This window comes from Meriones unguiculatus, chromosome 8, assembly GCF_030254825.1.
Source record: "Meriones unguiculatus strain TT.TT164.6M chromosome 8, Bangor_MerUng_6.1, whole genome shotgun sequence".
NCBI classification, from domain to species: Eukaryota; Metazoa; Chordata; class Mammalia; order Rodentia; family Muridae; genus Meriones; species Meriones unguiculatus.
This window is the reverse complement of record NC_083356.1, coordinates 12,280,529-12,286,650: the sequence shown is the minus strand read 5'-3', so window position 1 is coordinate 12,286,650 and position 6,122 is coordinate 12,280,529.

The following is a 6,122-nucleotide window of genomic DNA, read 5'->3' as shown; positions in this document are numbered from 1 at the left end:
TACCAGAGACTTGGCTTGCTTAAACTTTGTTAATCAGTGACAAAAGAATTGTTGCCTTGGGGTTAGGATGAATTTGTGGAAAGAAAAATAGATGGGAAATGTTCAGTTAGATGTAGGTTTCAAAAGAAGATATATAATCGGTAATCATGTTGTAATTTTTCTTTGTAATGATTTTAATCTGTTTTTGAAGAGAGAGAGAGAGAGAGAGAGAGAGTGTGTGTGTGTGTGTGTGTTTGTGTGCTGATTGTTTTTAGAGAATATGTAACCTGTGGCTATGAAGTGATCTTTTTATCTTACATGGAGAATTTTTGTCTTGGGTGTTATAAAAAAGCTAAGAGGAAAAAAAATAAAGTTGTTGGAGCCTTTCTTCATTCACAAAGTGTGCATGTGTGTCTTTCCCTTTTTTCAACGGCCCCAGAGAATTGAGTTTTTCTCCCTCAGAGAAAAGTATGCTGAGTAGTTAGTTGCCACCTCCACATATGCCCCTCAGTACCTGACCTGTCGAAGCTGGCCTTCAGCATTATATCACAAGGGAAGGCAGGACTGAAGCATAGCCTTTGACCCTTACCTTTAGTGGAAGTTCTTTCCCCACAAAGAGACATGAAGATAGATGCTTTTATATATTTGAATGGTGCTCTTAAGGGTTATATTTTTCTGGAAGTTTTAGGAGGCCTATCTAGTTTCTGGAAGGCCCTGAATTTCTTGGGTTGTGGTTTGATATCCTCAGGCATGGCTTCTGCCATGAGGCCCCCTTTTATTCTGACTTCCTCCTCCACACTTTGTAAGGATGCTCTGATTATATTTGTTTTATTAAAAAAAATTCTTATATATGTCAAAGAGCTTAACTTAATTGTCTTTGCAAAGTAACATTTTCCAGGGAAGGTAATGCGTCTTCAGGTTTTGTGGTCTAGGAAGTAGGGAGGCTTGAGTTTCTCTTCCTTCTGTTCTGGAGCAAAAGCAGCATAGATTGATATACAGGGATCACCATCATGTGTTAATTGGAGGACCTGGAGTCAGTTGGTGAGGTTCTCTGCCTCCACACATGCAGAATGGTGGCTGTAGCTATATCTTTCTCATTGGATAGTTAAGAATAAATTAGACAAACAGATAGCTGGATAATGACTAAAACCTATATTATTTGCTAACCAAATATTCTTTTTTAATTTTATTTATTTATTATTTATTACAATTTATTCACTTTGTATCTCCTCTTTAGCTCCCTCCCTCATCTCCTTCTAGTCCCACCCTCCCACTCTCTTCTCCCCCTATGCCCCTCCCCTAGTCCACTGATAGGTGAGGTCTTCCTCCCCTTCTATTTGACCCTAGAGTATCAGGTCTCATCAGGACTGGTTGCATTGTCTTCGTCTGTGGCCTGGCAAGGCTGCTCCCCCCAACCCCCAAGGGGAGGTGATCAGAGAGCCTGCCACGGAGTTCATGCCAGAGACAGTCCCTGTAACCAAATATTCTTGAAATCTGGGTGACTAATGATGCTTTATCATTCAAGAAAAAACTTGAAACACCCAAGCTTCCTTTGCCACCGGTGATCTCTAAAAGAGCTAAGCTGTAACACGCTCGTGCTAAAAAATCTAAGCAGTCACACTGTGGAAAAACCCTTTCCATAGCCAGCCCTTCACCATAAAGCGCTCCAGCTGACCCTGAAAGAAGCGGAACCCCTGTTCTCCATCGGGAGGCCAAGCTCCAGGCCCACGCCCAACAAAGAAGGACACTTCAGAGTGTTAAGTGCTTCTGAAAAGTACGTAAGAAATAGCTCTAGCACACCTAACCACATCACTATTAGCCAGCCCAGACTGATCTGAGTTACTGTGAAAGAGCAGTAAAGTGGGGTGACTACGACAGTAAAATGCATATTTTGATGGGCATCTTTCTGAGACTTGGTACCCAAGAGCTGGTATTCAAGAGCCAGTAAGCTTTTCGCTTGTCACGGAGATGGAGGTGGAATTCTTGCCTTATATGCATAAGGCACTGCGTTTGAGCTCCGGCCCCATAAACAAGCAGGATGAATTTATTTTATCTTCTGTGGTCGGTAGGGTATTGAATCACCACAAGACGCCTTTTTAAAGGAAAAAGACTATAAGCTGACTTCCTATGATAACAGCGTCCGTACCCTTTCATTTTTGTAATTAATCGACTTAGCATGCACGTATTAAGTCTCTTTACAGATTTTATTTATGAGCAGATCAATATGAAACATAAGGGGAAAAAAAGTTAAAATAAGGACTAAAGTGCAGGTACTGGCCTCCTTTCTGTAGGAGTGTTTGCTCTTTCCTTCTCACAACATGTTAGATGATGAGGCACAGCTATTTCTCACACACTCTTCAAAACACTTCTGTTCTAAGTGACAAAAACCGAATCTTTCGGAAGATGTAGGCAAAGGTTATATCTAAACCTACACACACACACACACACAGACAAGCACACAAATACACACACAAACTAAATGCATGCTATTGAAAATATCTGAAACCAACATTTAAAAAATCATTCTTCTAAAGTTTTCTTTGGGGCATGTTGAAACGGTAATTGCCAGTGCTGCTGCTGCTAAGGAGAAATGCAGCCACCTCAAGGCCTTGGCTCGGCAGACAGAGCAGTGCAGCATAGTGCTTCAAGTGCTAGACCCAGAAAAGGAGCATCTAAGCGTCCAAATGTCCCAGTTCCCACAAACTTCATTTCTGACTTATCCGTACCCATCAACGACAGCAAAAAATATCTCAAAGGAAGATTTGATTAAACTTTCCAAACGAGGCAATGAATTTGTTGGCCACATTTTGAACTGTCGTAAGTAATGAAAGCTAAAACTTATTATTCAGAATAAATGAACCAAGTCAATTTGTGGTGCCGTGACCTTGCTTTAATCACATGGAGTTTTTAAATCATTCATTTGGTAATCAAAAACGCTGTTATAATCTTTAATAGAGTGCCCTCCGTTCTCGTTTACTTCCTTATTTTAATGAGACAGCATTCGTTTTCCATGAAATGTTATTTAAGGTGATATTAAGATCAACAGAATTTCATTAAATATTTACCGGGAACATGTCAAACAGAAGACTAATTTATTCATGCATCAACAGACTATTTTATATACTAAATTACTTACATATTTTTGGGCAAAAGGCATTGCATCATCTTAAGCTAACTCTTTCATCACGTTCCTATCTTCCTAATCTACAGCCCATCTCCTTAGTTGGCTGTGTGTGGCAGTGGGGGCAGGGGCAGCGGAAATCGACATCTGAATTCTTTCTCTGCCACTGCCCACCTTGCTTCTGAGACAGTCTCCTACTGAACCTATCGATCTCTGTTTCAACTAGAACGGTATGCTCTCGAGCCCCAGGATCTTTCCATCTCTTCCCTCTGAGATGTTCATTGTTATATGTGGCTTTCACATAGGTGCTGTTGAGGATTTGTAGGCCGGTTCTCATGCATCTTCATCCTCTGTGCCATTTCCCTCTTCCTGTTAGTAACAGTTTTTGACAATCACAAAATATTAGATTTTCAGCATGCCAAAAAGGGAGAGTAAAGACAGGAGGCTGAATGTTAAAGATAGTGACAGGAAGGAACATGGTGACATATTGTCTAAATCATCAGGTTACCGTGTGTAGTGTTTTCTGGGTATAGGATGAATTCAAACTGTAAATTTTATTTTTAGATGAAGTTTTGTTTATCACATTGCTTTTAAAATTTTCTCAAACTGTGTGTATAACATGTGTTTCTTTAATTTCTAGTTGATCATATATTGATAATCCTATCAAAACAGTTATATGAATCACTACGAATTAGAAATGAAAGAATAGGATATACATGTAATATAGAATTACGTTTTTGACATTAGAACCTAGAGACATAGAATTATCCTGACATTCTGATATTTATAGAGATCAAAAGCCTTATTCCTTTTTCTTGTTAAGTGTTTTGTTTTGTTTCAACTTGACTCAAGCTGGATTCATTTTGGAAGAGAGAAAGTCAATTCAGGAATTGTTGCCATCAGTCTGACCTATATGAAAATCTGGGAGGTATTTTCTTGTTTAATGATTGATACGAGCCAGCCCAGTCCACTGTGGGCAGTGCCAAGCCTGGGCAGGTGGCCCTTGGTTTGATAAAAGAGGAAGCTAAATAAGTCATGGGGAGCAAGCTGATAAACACTGCTCTGTGCTCCCTGCTTTAGTTCCTGTCCTGATTTTCCTCAGTGATTGACAGTGATTGGGACGTATAAGCCAAACACACCCCTTCGCTTTTCAGATTCCTTTTGGTAATGGTGTTTATCACATCCACAGAAAAGTAAACCAAAACATTCTTGGTCTTTGTCTCCATCTGGTCACAAATCGATACTACAGTGTTCTAGAATCAGGCCAGTTCACCACACACATATTTTTTCAAGGTAGCCAATTACATCAAGGGCCTCGGGTACACAAAGCAAACTCTGCCACTAAGCTAAATCCTCAGGCCATAGAATGCACATGCAGTTGAACTCCAAAGGTAAACTAAATATAATAGCTTCTTATATACTTCATTGATTTTTATATTAATAAAAGGAAAAATTTGCATTTTTTCCAAATAAGTGACACTATTTTTACCAATGTTTGATTATTTCTTCTCAGCTATAACCATTATAAGCTCTCTAAGCCTGTTCTTCTGTATGTTAATATGTCTTGATGTTTTAGTATTAGATAATCTCAGATGCTTATGGATGGGGGTTGGGAACCAAGAGTCTACAGTGTAGCTTCAGTTATATATAATGTTCTTGTGATATCCCCTCAATGGGAGGTCTTTCCATTTTAAAGATTTATATTAATTGTTGAAATGAAAGGTTCTGACTTATGAAATCTTCCTGAATATTTTAAAAAGCACATGAAAACACTAACAGTGAGAAAGAAAATATTCAAAAGGCACAACAGCAAAAGTTCATGTTGTGAAGATGGTGAGCACCGACGAGGCCAGAAAGTAGAAGACAGATAGCAGCTGGACTTTTAAAATGCAGAAGCTGAAAATGGGCTAAAGTTTTATTGCATTTCCATAAAATTATTATTTTGTAATATCCTGCCAATCTGGGGCCATTTAGAGCTTTTTAGATGACAACATAGAACTGTAATAACTATCGTGTTTGAATTTTAACGTGTCTAGCTTTCATTCTTGAACAATGATGTGGGAAGTATTCTTTTTCAATATTAAGTGAAATACTTTTTTTTTTGTAAACTTCTTGGGCAATATTTTCAAATGCATACCTGAAAAAAATGGGAATGTAGGAGTATAAAGTAAGCAGACAGACTTCAGATTAATCCCCACTGAGGTTAGAACTTCACTCCTGATGTTGTGAACCTTCCCTAGCCCAGACACAAGCGACCCCTGGTCCTGTTAGGACACCAGTCCTCCACCCATCAGTGACATTGCCCAGTCACCATCCAAACATTTGCGTGCCTTTTCAGAACACTTATAATTGTCATTAAAATTATCTACTGTTTTTTTTTTTAAAGGGCAGATTTTAGTATGTTTATACAATATTATGTGGCTAATAATCCACTTATGAGTGAGTACATACCATGTGTGTCTTTCTGCTTCTGGGTTACCTCACTCAAGACGATCTTTGCTAGTTCCCACCATTTGCCTGCAAATTTCATGACTTCCTTCTTTTTAACAGCTGAGTAGTATTCCATTGTGTAAATGTACCACAATTTCTGCATCTATTCCTCCGTTGAGGGACATCTAGGTTGTTTCCAGTTTCTGGCTATTATGAATAAAGCTGCTATGAACATGCCTGAGCAAATGCCCTTATTGTATAGTTGAGCATACTTTGGATAGATGCCTAGGAGTAGTATAGCTGTATATTGAGGTAGCACTATTCCTAATTTTCTGACTAAAATCTATACTCCTAAAGAAGCTAAACAACAAGTAAGACTCTAGGGAAGATGCTCAATCCTCATGCAGAAGGACAAACATGATAGACATTGGAAGCAGGAGAAGACAGGGAACAGGACAGAAGGCTACCACAGTGGGCCTCTGCAAGACTCTACTGATTGAGCTATCAAGGCAGAGGCTGAGACTCACAGCCAAATTTTGGACAGAGGGCATGGAATTTTATGAAAGAAGGGGGAGATAGAAAGACCTGGAGG